The following is an 18,898-nucleotide window of genomic DNA, read 5'->3' as shown; positions in this document are numbered from 1 at the left end:
TAATTTAATTTTAATTTAATTTTAATTTAATTTTAATTTAATTTTAATTTAATTTTAATTTAATTTTAATTTAATTTTAATTTAATTTTAATTTAATTTTAATTTAATTTTAATTTAATTTTAATTTAATTTTAATTTAATTTTAATTTAATTTTAATTTAATTTTAATTTAATTTTAATTTAATTTTAATTTAATTTTAATTTAATTTTAATTTAATTTTAATTTAATTTTAATTTAATTTTAATTTAATTTTAATTTAATTTTAATTTAATTTTAATTTAATTTTAATTTAATTTTAATTTAATTTTAATTTAATTTTAATTTAATTTTAATTTAATTTTAATTTAATTTTAATTTAATTTAATTTTAATTTAATTTTAATTTAATTTTAATTTAATTTTAATTTAATTTTAATTTAATTTTAATTTAATTTTAATTTAATTTTAATTTAATTTTAATTAAATTTTAATTTAATTTTAATTTAATTTTAATTTAATTTTAATTTAATTTTAATTTAATTTTAATTTAATTTTAATTTAATTTTAATTTAATTTTAATTTAATTTTAATTTAATTTTAATTTAATTTTAATTTAATTTTAATTTATTTTGCTTTAATTTTAATTTAATTTTGCTTTAATTTTAATTTAATTTTAATTCAATTTAATTTTAGTTTAATTTTAATTTAATTTTAATTTTAAATTAAAATTTATTTAATTTGATTTTTATTTAACTCAAACACAAATTCAAGTTTAAATTTAAGTTAAAATTAAAATTAAAGTTAAAATTGAACAGGCTCCGAGTTTTTTTTTTTATTGAATTTGTTTCGTCCAGCTTTCATTGGAGGCAAGAGTACAGTTGTAGTAGTGAACGTCGACAAAAGTTCACTACTACAATCACTTCTTGCCCGGATGACAGCTGGAATGAAAACAAGCAGCATAAAATTTATGCCTAACATTTGTCTAACAGCCCATAGTAAAACATGTCTAACGTTAGTCTAATGTTAGACTAACAAACATGTTTCGAATTTGCAACATGTCTAACAAAAGTGTGTCATATCTGTCTAATTTTAGACTAACATTAGCCAAAAGTGAGACAAAAAGTTAGCCTAACATGCTGGCCAGTTAGTCTCACATTAGGCTAATGTTAGGCTAACCCTCCGTACTGGGTTGTGCAAAGGTGGCAGCAAGGAGACTCAATTTGACGGGATTACACGCTAACGCCGCTCAGCACAAAAGTGCATAATTTCCAGACTACACCAAAAATGTGTAACCCTTGCACATTCACAAAATCAGCTCCTGTGTCCGCAAAATCGTTAAAATCGCAAAAAATTTTGTACAGCAATCTAGCTAGGCTTACTAGTGACCTTGGAAAACAAAAAAAATATCGACATTTCGCATCTAGACGAGTGTACGAGCTGTTTTTGAAAATGTGTAACTGCAACACATTTTTGTGTGGTCTGGAAATTATGCACTTATGAGTAGGGCTTACACATTTTAGTGCTGAGCGGTTTTACTGTGTAGCTAATTGTCTTGGGGGCTGTCCATAAACCACGTGGTCATTTTTTTGGGAGTTCTCAAAGCCCCCCCCCCCCCCAAGTGCTCATTAGTCCATACAAATTTTTTTATTCGTCCATACAAAACGGTCATTGGCCGAACCCCCCCCCCCCCCCCCCCATGACCACGTGGTTTATGGACAGCCCCTTGCACATCCCAGATCTGTCAGAGTTCCCAAAAGTGTCAAATTCTCGAATATGTCAAAGTCATGTGGAATACGGTGCATCTATTCGAGTTTGACGTGTACACGCTTATCTGAAACTACCCATCGACTGGGTCGATTCTACCCGGATTATCATGTTATTCGTAGTTGTCAAAATCCGGGTAACCGTTGTCACATCAGAAGAGTAAGCTTCACCCTGATTTTGGGTAAACGGGTCTTGATGAAAATCTTAATACCCATTTTTGTCTGTTGTGTGCTGCTGTCACAATCTGGGTAACCATCCGGGTAAATGGGACTTGAAAAAAATCTCAACATCTGCGGCGTCCGGTAAAGAGGAGTAAAGCGGAGTGCAAAAAATCAGTCTTCGGAAGATCTCTGGGGAATTTTAGCTATTTGGAATGCGACCAGGGTTTTGTTGAATAGTCCCTCTGTTATTGGCTGTTTCCGGTCAAAATGGATTTTTAGGCGGAATTACTTTATATCTTCCAACGTTTCGGCCTATTCTCTGGGGAATTTTAGACGACGGAAGCTACAAACTATGGACTGGTAAGAGTTCTGGCGGTATCTTTTTCATAATGAAATGCTTCATAGCTATCCTATTTTCAGGCAGCAACAGGGAAGTCGACATCTTTCCCGTCGGTCATCCGGAAACTCCTCCATTCATGATAATAATAACATTTCAAGTGGTTACGTGTAAAATATGTGAAATAAATGCTTAAATTTACATGGCAAAATCATATCTTGAGTGTTTTATTTTAATTTATTATTTTTATTATGAGGTTAATTATTCGAGTCCACTGCATGCATTCGCTTACTCATTTATATAAAAATGGGTATGATGAGAAACGCCAAAATCTGAGTAACATTTACCCAGATTTTGCAGCTAACATCGATAACCCAGATTTGAGTAAAGGTGCCTTTACTCAGATTAGAGTAACTGCAGTTTTGCTCAGTCTGGGTCGCTTTGACACCAATCTGGGTAACTGAGGGTTAGCGTGTATTGAGGGCCCACGCCGCCGTGATTCTGCAAAGTGACGTAAGCGCCATTCAAAATTTCAATATTTTTTGGTATATTATACATAACATCTAGTGTAAAAATAACTCTGTGGAATGCCTGCTGTATAATAATGCAAGATCTAGTCGTAATCTATCATCTATGGAAAGAAACTTAGAGGATAACCAAGAGTTTTGTGCCCAATGACCAAAAAATGGTCCAAAACTAGCAATGTCGCTTACGTCACTTTGCAGAATTACGGCAGCACGGGTTTCTGCTTTCGTATTCGTACACATTGCAGTTCACGAACACTGCTTTAATTGATGGAAAATAGTAAAAAATAGCTGCTTCCGGCAAAATCAAGTGGGTATATTTTCAATCAGTACCTTACCTTTGTTTGGCATTTATAAAAATGGAATAGACGAACCTGTCAAAAGGACTATTGTGCATGCAACGAAAAGTACAATTTCGGCACCCGTTTTCTAAGGTGTTTATGGTGAAAATTCATTCGCAGTAGAAATACCACGTGTAATCATAGCCGGCATCACAACACCACGCCATGTGATGATTAATGTTTCTATGACATCAAAAAGCTAAATTATTTTTTTTTAACGGGTCCCTTTTCTTATATGCATGTTTCTTTATTCTACTCTTCACTATTTATTCAACCCTTGATTCAACCACAGTAGGTGCTCGTTCGGTAAAAGCCCTTTGACTGCAATGCTTTTTCTTTTAATTGGAAGTCCACTAAGTGAAACAGTGTTGTAGTTATCGCACTGCTCTCCGTCAAACTGAAACGTCTTCAGAAAACTTTTGTTGTAGCGCGATGTTTTTCGAATGGCATTTGTCTGCATTTTGCAGTGACTGACAGTTCTTTGGCGTCTGTCAGGTGTAGCAGTTATCGTATTTCATTTGATAAGTGAAACATAAACATGCTGCAGTGAACCGAATATCTACTGTATCTACTCATAGTCAGTTTGCATATCTGTCATCACAAGGCCGACAGTGCTGGTAACAGAGTTGTACATATTCAGGATGACTAATATCAAATGACACATCGTCACTTCAAAAGACAAACGCAGTCCATCAAAGCAGAATCGACTCATGCCAAAGCAAATCAAGCTAACCCTCGTTCGAGACAGATTCGGGTACATCCAACAACAGCGATCGTCCCTTCGGCTTGAACTAAACGATGAAACACGATGGCGTGCTTTGTTTGTGTTTGTTGGGCAATGCAATACTACATAATCAATCGACCTTCATCCAGGCCCTATCAGATGACAGTCATCCAGCAGTGAGTGACATAGGCCTGCGTCTGAACGACTGGTGACGCGCCTCGGGCAGCTCAGGAGATTTACAAACGATGAGCGAGAGCTCCTATCGTATTGATAGGTTTGTCGCGAATGTGTTTGTTAGCGACAAAGAGATGGTCGGCTATTGCTTTGATGGAGGAAGAAGGCAAATGTAGAGTTTGCGGCTTTTTTGAGTCAAGATAGTGATCGTGTACAAGACAGACTAGCAGCATAATTGGTATATCTGACCGTGCACGATTTCGTCTACTTTTTTGGTTGGTTTTCTGTACACGAAACAAGAAATCAACCCAGAGTTTTTTTTTCTCTACTCATATCGACCATTGTGTGAGAGCTTCAAGTTTGGTCAAAATGCGTGGAAGCTCTGAGTGAGTAGTTTTCAACTGATCCCGGCAGATAATAGCAACTATGTCATAGTTGTTTCTACCCAGCGTTGACTTTCAAAGTACCCTAGGCCTAGTGGATTGAAATAAACTCGCTATTAGTTACCCAAGTAACACTGAAAACATCTTTGAAAATTAAATTTGAAAAAGATATTATAGTAGAGTACAATACTCGTATCTGTATACATCTTATATTGAAATCATGTTTTAACTATGTATGGCAGTAATAAACTACTGAAAAATCTTATCAACATCACCACAAGTTAAAGTAACGTAAATTTAACGTGGATTACACTAGTTTTAAGTATAATCGCCTTCTTTCAATCAAAGATGATATCTAAAACATCAGCTGCACATAGTTATAACATATGGTCGCAAATCTGCTACAAATACAATATTTTTACGTATTCAATGCGTTGATAAATATATTTTTTAGATCGATGTCTCCCATCACTCAATTTAAATCAATTCATGAAACATGTCTTGCACTTAGAATTACAAATTATACTTATGGTACGTCACTCATATTTTATGCTTTGCTTTATGCTGATGGTTGGGGCTTAACATTTAATCGTCGTTCGGACCGAATTTGCTTACCAGGTAGCCACATAGCAATGTGAGTATTCTCTAAAAGAATGACTCGGAAGAAGGTAGCCACCTTTGAACTTCCCTTCATTCAGGCCTCCTTTTATCTAATAATCACTTTGAGTACTTACGTGGTAGTCAAATCTCGCTTAGAAACACTCCGGGAACTGCACTCTTTCTTTGTTATTGTTATATTTATGTTCAAAACAGGTATCCAAAAACCAAAAATCACATCGTTGTATGCTATTTAGAAATGAATGTTGCAAATATGTTGCTATGATGTTTTTTCAATGTTTTTCAAACAATACAAGTAGTTTTCGACAAACATGTTATTGAGATGTACAACAAATGTAATTTAAACGTACTTCCAATTTTTTAAAGTTCGTTTCTATCAGGGTAGAGAAATACAGTGCCGGCTAAAAAGTTTCAAACAGACACTTATTTTCATCTGCAAATTTTTCTCTCAATAATTATTTATCTGGCCAGTTTAAACATAATTGCCTTATTGATAAAAAAATTAAAATTCTGTAGCACATCAATAATACAATATAATTGAAAATATCATTCCAAAACTTCCTGACGTTACTGTATCAAGAACCCACCATGTTGCATGTCCGAAAACGTGTTGGAATATCTCACAAAAATAAGGGAGATGACAAAAACCTTCTTTCTTGCTTTCAATCCAATTGAAAGCGAATGAATTTATGAAGAGTGAATGTGTTTATTTCACCATAAATTTTGAATGGCACATGAAATTAAGTCATAATGCCCATCCAGAAGGCATCTTATAAATGAAATGTAAGACTTGATAATTATCTGGAGCCATTACTAAGTATGACATTCATAATAGATGACATATTTTTTTGCAGTGCGCGACTGATAATTAGTATTTTTCGTGCTAGCAATAAGTAAATTCTTACGATGTTTCTGAGAACATATTCATTCGCTTAAATTTATGTTATGAGAATGTAAAGAAAAACATCTTTAGTAACATCAAAGATGTTTTATAAGCCGCCATTTTTTGCGCTTTTTCGGTGATAAAAGTGTACGAAAAAACGTTTCCTTCATTTGAAACAAAACATGTACGTTTGTATGAAACATGTATTATATACAGTAATGTAACAAGTTATGTTACTAGGGTAAAAGGCAATGCCAAATTTGGCTTATCGCACAGACATTATCGGCGAGGTCACTACCGCTAGTTTTGTTTGTTTTCGTGTGTCCTTCTCAATGTTCTCCGTCCGTTTGAAATATCTGACGCGACCTTTTTGTCCGCCATCCATATGCGCGATTTGTTTTATCCGCTTTTGTCCCATGGGCGACTTTTTTTTTTATTTGCCCGTCACTTCAATGCGCGACTCTTCAGTCCGCTTTTCCATGCGCGGCTTTTCCGTTCGATTTTTTTATGCGCGATTCTTCGGCCCGCTTTTTTTTTTAATGCGCGATTTATTTATCCGCTCTTTCAATGAGCGACATTTTGTCCGCCACTTTATTGCGCGACACTTCGGTCCGCTTTTCCATGCGCGGCCATTTTGACCCGCATTGGAATGAACGATGCCAGCGATGGTAAAAAAACTGCAATCCACAATTGCTTCACTTTGTTGCTGCTTTCTGCTGTTGCTGGGTGCGACGCTGGGTGATTCCTTTCCACACTCAGAAATGAAAGAAAACTTTGTTCGATTTAAATTTATACCTTTTTTGTTTTCTCGTAATTTACACTTCACGTAGTTTAACAATACTTAATTCGCCTAAAAAGTTATACTGTGTTAAAATAACGCGAGATTATATAATCCAGTGTATTTATCCACGGCGAAGGAAACATGTTTTTTTTGTTACGGGTCAACAACAGTTTTCCACCAGCAAAAAGTTGAAAATCTAAATTTTCTGCAGCGATTTCACGACGAATTTTCAAAAATAAATGGTAAGTGTTGATCGCGAAGTACTTCAAATGACAATTTGAGTAAAAATTAAAAGGTTTTTAGTTTCAGGCTGCATCAAGAATAACCTAAGGAGTTGGCAGTGCCGTGCAAAGATTTGCTGTGCTGGATGTCCGTAAAAATGTAAATTCTTCTTTTAAACATTACTTCCCGGTGTCCGTTTGTTAATAATTGAATATTTTTTTAGGTACTACCATAGGCAGATCGGGCAACGCCATACTGATTCCCAGAACAGCCCAAGTCACAGAGTGTCGCCGGAAACATTCAGCCATATACGCAACTCACTATCGTGAAATCAAAGTGGATTCCGTTTCGCAAAGAATGTTCAGAGCCAGAGAGTGGAGAGGTCTTAACTAATTGTATGTATTTCACTGAATAAAACTTAACTGATTGTTTCATTTCATCGCAATGATTGTTGAATTGTTAGAAAAACCAAAGCAAAACAAATCTTAATCATTTTTAACTAAATCACGGTTAAACTAGGCACGGTATACCTTGGTTATACTAGAATACGTATATATTCAAGTTATACTAGGCCAGTTTTTTCCGCACTTAAACTAGGCTGGGGTCAACCAGGCGAATAGTGATTTAGCGTGGGATGTATACTATTTAGTATAGATTTTTTTCTGAGTGCAATCCAGTTTTCGTTCTTTAATAAGGTTCCACGTTTATGTTGCGAAAATATTGTATCACTGGCACTGCAGTAGTAGTGCACCTGGCAGGAAAAGCCATTGTGTGGCACTTAATATTCACTGGAAAGGAACCACCCAGTGGCACGTCTTACCTGACCGGCTGTCGACGAACAAGAGGGCGAGAGTGGCGTCGCCTGCTTAGATGGTTGCGTGTGCTATCGCCGTCCGCTCGTGACAGGCGTGAATATAGAATGTTCAGCAAAGTATACACTTTGATATAAGGGCTGTTTCACACCCACACAGTAAGGTCCACTGTGCTATTGCTCCGGTTGGCGCAGTAAGGGCAAAATACTGTGGAGGGCGCCCTGGTACTCCACAGGCATCGTTAGCGGTTAGGTTTCTATTAGACACCCCTAACCATTCATTCCTAGGCACGGTGAGCATATAGCCGCATCACACCATGAAATAGGGGCCACCTGTTTAGTGGACTCTCCACCGAAACAGGCGGTCCGTAGTGCTATTTTCAACCAATTGAGACAACCACTACCGACACTACACAGTTAACAGCTATCTAGGCTGATCGAGAAAAGAAGTTAATATTGATGGTCAACTTTATACGGGCTCGAACAGCCGGCTGTTCCTGGGTACTCCTTCATTGCTGCCATTCAACAAATCATCGAACTGCTCCTTCCATCTGGCCACCACCATTATTTTGTCTGTCAACAAATTTCTTTACTGGAAGTCTTGTGCCGCACCCCATTGACAGTTGCACAAAACCTCCGCATATCGTTCCTGTTCAAACTTCACTCTCTTCTCGCGCTGTCATTTTTTAACTGAGATGAATTCGTTTCTCGTCTGCTCTTGCCATCCTGTACCGCTCCCTGTTGAACCACTTCAATTCAACTTCTGGCGGCATTCTTTTCGTTCGTTACTCGTTGACCCATCCACTTATTGTGTGCTTTCGCTGCTTCATGGCTAAACCCCCAAAAACTGTTTACATCTTTAAATCCGTTGAGACTCATATCCCAGAGAAACTCACAATAACATTTGAAAAAATCTTTCCGTGCATCAAACCGCATATGCAAGCGACACTATGCATGCATCCGGTTGAGTAACTTCTGCTTCGTGAGTCGGCCAAGGCTGCTGGGAAAGTGTCTGTGTGCCGTCCTTCCGGTTTCCACTCTTGCCTCGCTCTCTTTTCTTCAAGTCCAATCATGGTGCACATATGGAACACAGTCCAGGAGGGGAGAGGGAACAAATGAGATTTTTATTATCGAAGCCATTACCGACAGCCGACGTCAACTGCTAGCAGGTCCCATCGCATCGCCGCAAGTAGCCAACAGCACCAGCCAGTGCAATAAAGGATGGTTTTACTATTACTTTAGAGCTTTTAGTAGAACTTGTTACTTCAGACTCTAGTTTAATTTAAAAAACACTTCACTAATACTTTACTTTTGCAAAAGAAAATAAAAAATGAATAACTCTTTAAAAAAAAAAAAACTAGAAAGGACGAGCAAATTCCTTTTAATTCTACTACTGTGCTTATCTTCGGACAGATAGGCCTATTTCGTCTGTGACTTACAGACTTCTTCAGTGTCAAGTGCTCGACTGAAGAAAACCTCGCATTCGTTGTGGTATTTATACTAGGAGTGTATGTGTAGGTACGTGTGTGGGTAAAAGTGTAGGTATAAAAATGTAGGTACAAAATTGTAGGTACATATTTCTAAAAAAGGGGGTGTATCTGCCTGTTAGAAAACAGGGTGTCAATAAGATACCTAAAGCTAGGAAAATTCCTACCGATTTGGTAGGTAGTCAAATGGTGTTTGTTGTGTTATTTTTTTTTTTTTTTTTTTTTTTTCCTGCCGATTTGGTAGGTAGTCAATTTGTGTTTTGTGTATTGTGTAATGTTTTGTGTGTGTTAGGTAAAAATTTAAACAGCCACGTGTACCCATTTCCCTGATCCTTGTTAAGTAGTTTTTTATTGTTTTGTTTGTAAATTTCTAAACTTTCTGCAACATCAAGTTTCCATGGGTTTGTAATGTGTCGTAAGAGTTTAATATTTGAAGTATTCATAAAATGTCCTTCATTGAAAATATGTTCAGCAACTTTAGATTTAAAATGATGAATGAGTCCCTTGTCTGTGTCTTTGTGTGCTTTTGATACTTCCGTTATGTGTTCTTTGAATCGTGTGTTGAGTGTGCGTTTTGTTTGTCCTATGTATATTTTGTCACAGTGATTACATGTTACTTTGTAAACACCAGATTTTGTTAAGTTGTCCAACGGGTCTTTCGTAGATCCTAAGAGAGTTTGAAGTTGGTTAGCTTTGCTTGTGAAAACTAATTCAAAACCAAACTTTCTGAGAATTGGTCGGAGTTTTTTGGTGTCATTGTTGTAGTTCACAGTTATCCGTTTAAGTGTAGGTTCTGTCCGTGTCAGTGTAGTCAAAGAACGTCTGTATTGTTGTTGTGTCTTTTTGTTGATGATCTGTTGTATTGTTTGTTTTGTGTAACCGTTCAACTGTGCTGTTTCGAAAATGTAATTAAGTTCTTTCGTTTTTCCTGTTTCACTAAGTGGAAGTGTCTGCATTCGGTGTATCATGTGATTGAAGGATGCAATTTTGTGTTGATGTGAGTGATTTGATGAATTTGGAATAGTGCGTTGAGTGTGTGTCGGTTTTCTGTAAATTTCGAAGGAAAGTGTTGATTCTTGTTTTACGATGAGTATGTCCAAAAATGGTAGTTGGTTGTTCTGTTCAATTTCACAAGTGAATTCGATGTTTTTGTGTGCATTATTGATATTGTTCAAGATTTCAGGTAAAAGATGTTTCTTAACAATGCTAAACACGTCGTCAACGTATCTCCACCAGACTTCAGGAAGCTGTTTGTTGTTTTCTAAGCGTTTTTCCAAATTTGCCATAAAAATTTCACTTAAAAATGGAGAAAGTGGATTGCCCATGGGGGCACCATTAAGTTGTTTGTAGGTTTCATTTCTGAACGAAAAATAATTTTCTTCCATACAAAGTTTGGTTAATTTGATGTATGTACGAACTTTCTTAATCCAATCTGAATCTGAATCTTCATATTGGTTCAGAAGCCAATCTTCTAGTAGGTTAATGGCCTCTTTAACTGGAATGCTTGGAAATAGTGATTTAACGTCGAACGAAACTAATATTTCATCGTCGTTAACGGATAAATTCTGTACTAGTTCTGTGAATTGTTCGGAATTCTTGACAGATCTACTGTGAAATTTTTTAGGCATGTTTTGGAATTCTTGTACTAAATATTTGGCAATTTTGTGTGTAGGTGAACCAATGGCTGAAACAATCTCACGCATTTCATTTCCAGGTTTATGAACTTTGGGAAGTCCTTTTATTCTTGGCAATGAAGGGTTAGATTCTTTCAGGCTTTTAATGACGCTTCCTAAAACTGGTGTAGACTCTTTGAGTGTTTTGTCAACACGTCTTACTAATCCTGGAAGAGGATCAGTACGTTGTTTTCGGTAAGGTCCATTTTGAATCTTGTTATTCATTATTTCATCATAGTCCTCTTTGTTCATGATTACTGTTTTGTTTCCTTTGTCAGCTTTCAGATAGAAAACTGGTTTCTGGTTAAGTTCTTTGATTATTCGTTGTTCTTTCAGGTGTTCTTTGTTCAATTTGTTTTGTTGTGTGTTTTGAATAGTGTTAGCTGTTTGTGTTCTGATTTCTTGAATCTGTGGTGTCTGTAAATTGTTCGTGTTGATAGCTGTTTCAATGTCGATTATGGTTTGTGTTGAATCTGGTTTAGAGTGTACTGCGTAGTTAAGACCTTTGTTGAGAAGGGTCAACTGTTCTTCCGTAAACTGTTCGGAAGAGCGATTGACCACTAACCCAGTTAGTTCTTGTGTTGTGTTTTGTGGTTGTGTAGAAGAACATGTAAACTTCGGATTTTGCATCTTTAATGCTTTAAGTTTTTTATCTAGTAATTTCCTTTTTCTTTCTGATTCACAAAATTCTGCAACTTTTACTTTTGTTAGAAAATTAGGGAAAGATTCAGGATAATCTTTCGCTAACTTTAAATGGAGAGAATAACATTCCAAAGTTTTCATGTTGATCTTGCTGTGTAGTTTTTTGATGCTTTCTTTGATGAGTGTTTGTTCAAGTGTTTTTACTATGTTGGGGTTTGTGGCTGTTTTAACTTTTACCTTGTGACTTACGGGAGTAAGCCTGTACTCTATACACTTCTTGAGAAACGCGATATCCTTGTGTAATCCTGCGATGGTCTTCTTCAACTCGATGAACTTATTCGGCTCTGACTTTGGCTTGGTTGCCATCTTCACTTTACTATTACTTTAGAGCTTTTAGTAGAACTTGTTACTTCAGACTCTAGTTTAATTTAAAAAACACTTCACTAATACTTTACTTTTGCAAAAGAAAATAAAAAATGAATAACTCTTTAAAAAAAACTAGAAAGGACGAGCAAATTCCTTTTAATTCTACTACTGTGCTTATCTTCGGACAGATAGGCCTATTTCGTCTGTGACTTACAGACTTCTTCAGTGTCAAGTGCTCGACTGAAGAAAACCTCGCATTCGTTGTGGTATTTATACTAGGAGTGTATGTGTAGGTACGTGTGTGGGTAAAAGTGTAGGTATAAAAATGTAGGTACAAAATTGTAGGTACATATTTCTAAAAAAGGGGGTGTATCTGCCTGTTAGAAAACAGGGTGTCAATAAGATACCTAAAGCTAGGAAAATTCCTACCGATTTGGTAGGTAGTCAAATGGTGTTTGTTGTGTTATTTTTTTTTTTTTTTTTTTCCTGCCGATTTGGTAGGTAGTCAATTTGTGTTTTGTGTATTGTGTAATGTTTTGTGTGTGTTAGGTAAAAATTTTTTTAAACAGCCACGTGTACCCATTTCCCTGATCCTTGTTAAGTAGTTTTTTATTGTTTTGTTTGTAAATTTCTAAACTTTCTGCAACATCAAGTTTCCATGGGTTTGTAATGTGTCGTAAGAGTTTAATATTTGAAGTATTCATAAAATGTCCTTCATTGAAAATATGTTCAGCAACTTTAGATTTAAAATGATGAATGAGTCCCTTGTCTGTGTCTTTGTGTGCTTTTGATACTTCCGTTATGTGTTCTTTGAATCGTGTGTTGAGTGTGCGTTTTGTTTGTCCTATGTATATTTTGTCACAGTGATTACATGTTACTTTGTAAACACCAGATTTTGTTAAGTTGTCCAACGGGTCTTTCGTAGATCCTAAGAGAGTTTGAAGTTGGTTAGCTTTGCTTGTGAAAACTAATTCAAAACCAAACTTTCTGAGAATTGGTCGGAGTTTTTTGGTGTCATTGTTGTAGTTCACAGTTATCCGTTTAAGTGTAGGTTCTGTCCGTGTCAGTGTAGTCAAAGAACGTCTGTATTGTTGTTGTGTCTTTTTGTTGATGATCTGTTGTATTGTTTGTTTTGTGTAACCGTTCAACTGTGCTGTTTCGAAAATGTAATTAAGTTCTTTCGTTTTTCCTGTTTCACTAAGTGGAAGTGTCTGCATTCGGTGTATCATGTGATTGAAGGATGCAATTTTGTGTTGATGTGAGTGATTTGATGAATTTGGAATAGTGCGTTGAGTGTGTGTCGGTTTTCTGTAAATTTCGAAGGAAAGTGTTGATTCTTGTTTTACGATGAGTATGTCCAAAAATGGTAGTTGGTTGTTCTGTTCAATTTCACAAGTGAATTCGATGTTTTTGTGTGCATTATTGATATTGTTCAAGATTTCAGGTAAAAGATGTTTCTTAACAATGCTAAACACGTCGTCAACGTATCTCCACCAGACTTCAGGAAGCTGTTTGTTGTTTTCTAAGCGTTTTTCCAAATTTGCCATAAAAATTTCACTTAAAAATGGAGAAAGTGGATTGCCCATGGGGGCACCATTAAGTTGTTTGTAGGTTTCATTTCTGAACGAAAAATAATTTTCTTCCATACAAAGTTTGGTTAATTTGATGTATGTACGAACTTTCTTAATCCAATCTGAATCTGAATCTTCATATTGGTTCAGAAGCCAATCTTCTAGTAGGTTAATGGCCTCTTTAACTGGAATGCTTGGAAATAGTGATTTAACGTCGAACGAAACTAATATTTCATCGTCGTTAACGGATAAATTCTGTACTAGTTCTGTGAATTGTTCGGAATTCTTGACAGATCTACTGTGAAATTTTTTAGGCATGTTTTGGAATTCTTGTACTAAATATTTGGCAATTTTGTGTGTAGGTGAACCAATGGCTGAAACAATCTCACGCATTTCATTTCCAGGTTTATGAACTTTGGGAAGTCCTTTTATTCTTGGCAATGAAGGGTTAGATTCTTTCAGGCTTTTAATGACGCTTCCTAAAACTGGTGTAGACTCTTTGAGTGTTTTGTCAACACGTCTTACTAATCCTGGAAGAGGATCAGTACGTTGTTTTCGGTAAGGTCCATTTTGAATCTTGTTATTCATTATTTCATCATAGTCCTCTTTGTTCATGATTACTGTTTTGTTTCCTTTGTCAGCTTTCAGATAGAAAACTGGTTTCTGGTTAAGTTCTTTGATTATTCGTTGTTCTTTCAGGTGTTCTTTGTTCAATTTGTTTTGTTGTGTGTTTTGAATAGTGTTAGCTGTTTGTGTTCTGATTTCTTGAATCTGTGGTGTCTGTAAATTGTTCGTGTTGATAGCTGTTTCAATGTCGATTATGGTTTGTGTTGAATCTGGTTTAGAGTGTACTGCGTAGTTAAGACCTTTGTTGAGAAGGGTCAACTGTTCTTCCGTAAACTGTTCGGAAGAGCGATTGACCACTAACCCAGTTAGTTCTTGTGTTGTGTTTTGTGGTTGTGTAGAAACAAAACAGTAATCATGAACAAAGAGGACTATGATGAAATAATGAATAACAAGATTCAAAATGGACCTTACCGAAAACAACGTACTGATCCTCTTCCAGGATTAGTAAGACGTGTTGACAAAACACTCAAAGAGTCTACACCAGTTTTAGGAAGCGTCATTAAAAGCCTGAAAGAATCTAACCCTTCATTGCCAAGAATAAAAGGACTTCCCAAAGTTCATAAACCTGGAAATGAAATGCGTGAGATTGTTTCAGCCATTGGTTCACCTACACACAAAATTGCCAAATATTTAGTACAAGAATTCCAAAACATGCCTAAAAAATTTCACAGTAGATCTGTCAAGAATTCCGAACAATTCACAGAACTAGTACAGAATTTATCCGTTAACGACGATGAAATATTAGTTTCGTTCGACGTTAAATCACTATTTCCAAGCATTCCAGTTAAAGAGGCCATTAACCTACTAGAAGATTGGCTTCTGAACCAATATGAAGATTCAGATTCAGATTGGATTAAGAAAGTTCGTACATACATCAAATTAACCAAACTTTGTATGGAAGAAAATTATTTTTCGTTCAGAAATGAAACCTACAAACAACTTAATGGTGCCCCCATGGGCAATCCACTTTCTCCATTTTTAAGTGAAATTTTTATGGCAAATTTGGAAAAACGCTTAGAAAACAACAAACAGCTTCCTGAAGTCTGGTGGAGATACGTTGACGACGTGTTTAGCATTGTTAAGAAACATCTTTTACCTGAAATCTTGAACAATATCAATAATGCACACAAAAACATCGAATTCACTTGTGAAATTGAACAGAACAACCAACTACCATTTTTGGACATACTCATCGTAAAACAAGAATCAACACTTTCCTTCGAAATTTACAGAAAACCGACACACACTCAACGCACTATTCCAAATTCATCAAATCACTCACATCAACACAAAATTGCATCCTTCAATCACATGATACACCGAATGCAGACACTTCCACTTAGTGAAACAGGAAAAACGAAAGAACTTAATTACATTTTCGAAACAGCACAGTTGAACGGTTACACAAAACAAACAATACAACAGATCATCAACAAAAAGACACAACAACAATACAGACGTTCTTTGACTACACTGACACGGACAGAACCTACACTTAAACGGATAACTGTGAACTACAACAATGACACCAAAAAACTCCGACCAATTCTCAGAAAGTTTGGTTTTGAATTAGTTTTCACAAGCAAAGCTAACCAACTTCAAACTCTCTTAGGATCTACGAAAGACCCGTTGGACAACTTAACAAAATCTGGTGTTTACAAAGTAACATGTAATCACTGTGACAAAATATACATAGGACAAACAAAACGCACACTCAACACACGATTCAAAGAACACATAACGGAAGTATCAAAAGCACACAAAGACACAGACAAGGGACTCATTCATCATTTTAAATCTAAAGTTGCTGAACATATTTTCAATGAAGGACATTTTATGAATACTTCAAATATTAAACTCTTACGACACATTACAAACCCATGGAAACTTGATGTTGCAGAAAGTTTAGAAATTTACAAACAAAACAATAAAAAACTACTTAACAAGGATCAGGGAAATGGGTACACGTGGCTGTTTAAAATTTTACCTAACACACACAAAACATTACACAATACACAAAACACAAATTGACTACCTACCAAATCGGCAGGAAAAAAAAAAAAAAAAAAAAAAAAAAAAAAAAAAAAAAATAACACAACAAACACCATTTGACTACCTACCAAATCGGTAGGAATTTTCCTAGCTTTAGGTATCTTATTGACACCCTGTTTTCTAACAGGCAGATACACCCCCTTTTTTAGAAATATGTACCTACAATTTTGTACCTACATTTTTATACCTACACTTTTACCCACACACGTACCTACACATACACTCCTAGTATAAATACCACAACGAATGCGAGGTTTTCTTCAGTCGAGCACTTGACACTGAAGAAGTCTGTAAGTCACAGACGAAATAGGCCTATCTGTCCGAAGATAAGCACAGTAGTAGAATTAAAAGGAATTTGCTCGTCCTTTCTAGTTTTTTTTTAAAGAGTTATTCATTTTTTATTTTCTTTTGCAAAAGTAAAGTATTAGTGAAGTGTTTTTTAAATTAAACTAGAGTCTGAAATAAAGGATGGATTTATTAAATTATGAACGTTGCTTCCGGAGGCCAGTCCCTCCACATCACCGCACCGTCGTCGTCGGCCACTTAATTATTCATCGTTAAAACTTTTGTCACATTGCATGGTGGAGTGCTGCAGCGCAGGCAGTGCCGTTGTCACTCAAAGCTCAGCCGGGAAACTTCGCCGAACAATTTGTCGGCTCTTGAAACTTTTCGGCCGCACGAAAAAAAAAAATGGGGGCCTTGAGGTTTTTGGCTAGTGCTTGGTGGGAGAATGCATGTACGCTATAAATAAATCAAAAAAGTTCCATTATTTTCTCGTCCTGCTTCGTTTGCAGTAGTTATTAAATTTGGTCGTATTTCTCAAGCGAAACGAAAAGAAAAAAAAATGTCACAATCAAGTTCAAGACTGAAGAGTGAACAACGAATCGGTTTGAAGTTTCCCATGAATTCGTGATGAAATCGGGCTACCGTGCACTCCAAAGTATATATACCGACACAAGAACCATGGCAGCGTCCAGTCAAGCCGTTTCAATTTCATAAAAAATCATCAACGGAAGATGAGCGTGCTTCACTTCGGTATGCACAGTAAGAAAAATCTTGCTAAAATTTGGGAGAAATCCCAAAATCTCTGGAAAAATCCAGAAAGAAATCCAGAAAAAAAACCAGGTGGAATTCCTAGGAGAAAATCTCAATGGAGCCCTTACAAAAGCTTCTGCAAATACAGGATTCCAGGGAGAATCCTGACAGGATTCCAGGGAGAATCCTGACAGGATTCCAGGGAGAATCCTGACAGGATTCCAGGGAGAATCCTGACAGGATTCCAGGGAGAATCCTGACAGGATTCCAGGGAGAATCCTGACAGGATTCCAGGGAGAATCCTGACAGGATTCCAGGGAGAATCCTGACAGGATTCCAGGGAGAATCCTGACAGGATTCCAGGGAGAATCCTGACAGGATTCCAGAGAGAATCCTGACAGGATTCCAGGGAGAATCCTGACAGGATTCCCGGGAGAATCCTGACAGGATTCCAGGGAGAAACCTGACAGGATTCCAGAGAGAATCCTGACAGGATTCCAGAGAGAATCCTGACAGGATTCCAGAGAGAATCCTGACAGGATTCCAGAGAGAATCCTGACAGGATTCCAGAGAGAATCCTGACAGGATTCCAGAGAGAATCCTGACAGGATTCCAGAGAGAATCCTGACAGGATTCCAGAGAGAATCCTGACAGGATTCCAGAGAGAATCCTGACAGGATTCCAGAGAGAATCCTGACAGGATTCCAGAGAGAATCCTGACAGGATTCCAGAGAGAATCCTGACAGGATTCCAGAGAGAATCCTGACAGGATTCCAGAGAGAATCCTGACAGGATTCCAGAGAGAATCCTGACAGGATTCCAGAGAGAATCCTGACAGGATTCCAGGGAGAATCCTGACAGGATTCCAGGGAGAATCCTGACAGGATTCCAGGGAGAATCCTGACAGGATTCCAGGGAGAATCCTGACAGGATTCCAGGGAGAATCCTGACAGGATTCCAGGGAGAATCCTGACAGGATTCCAGAGAGAATCCTGACAGGATTCCAGGGAGAATCCTGACAGGATTCCCGGGAGAATCCTGACAGGATTCCAGGGAGAAACCTGACAGGATTCCAGAGAGAATCCTGACAGGATTCCAGAGAGAATCCTGACAGGATTCCAGAGAGAATCCTGACAGGATTCCAGAGAGAATCCTGACAGGATTCCAGGGAGAATCCTGACAGGATTCCAGGGAGAATCCTGACAGGATTCCAGAGAGAATCCTGACAGGATTCCAGGGAGAATCCTGACAGGATTCCCGGGAGAATCCTGACAGGATTCCAGGGAGAAACCTGACAGGATTCCAGAGAGAATCCTGACAGGATTCCAGAGAGAATCCTGACAGGATTCCAGAGAGAATCCTGACAGGATTCCAGAGAGAATCCTGACAGGATTCCAGAGAGAATCCTGACAGGATTCCAGAGAGAATCCTGACAGGATTCCAGAGAGAATCCTGACAGGATTCCAGAGAGAATCCTGACAGGATTCCAGAGAGAATCCTGACAGGATTCCAGAGAGAATCCTGACAGGATTCCAGAGAGAATCCTGACAGGATTCCAGAGAGAATCCTGACAGGATTCCAGAGAGAATCCTGACAGGATTCCAGAGAGAATCCTGACAGGATTCCAGAGAGAATCCTGACAGGATTCCAGAGAGAATCCTGACAGGATTCCAGGGAGAATCCTGACAGGATTCCAGGGAGAATCCTGACAGGATTCCAGGGAGAATCCTGACAGGATTCCAG

General features: G+C 37.0%; 1 long non-coding RNA gene across 1 annotated transcript; it reads left to right on the top strand.

Annotated features, from left to right (window-relative positions):
* The first annotated feature begins 6,772 nt into the window (after positions 1-6,772).
* LOC134289802 (uncharacterized) lies at positions 6,773-7,275 on the top strand. Its single transcript, XR_009998682.1, has 3 exons — positions 6,773-6,911; positions 6,973-7,050; positions 7,115-7,275. It is a non-coding gene; the product is annotated as an uncharacterized LOC134289802 (long non-coding RNA).
* Positions 7,276-18,898: the final 11,623 nt, after the last annotated feature.

This window comes from Aedes albopictus, chromosome 3, assembly GCF_035046485.1.
Source record: "Aedes albopictus strain Foshan chromosome 3, AalbF5, whole genome shotgun sequence".
Taxonomy (NCBI): domain Eukaryota; kingdom Metazoa; phylum Arthropoda; class Insecta; order Diptera; family Culicidae; genus Aedes; species Aedes albopictus.
This window is presented reverse-complemented; position numbering and strand designations above follow the sequence as displayed.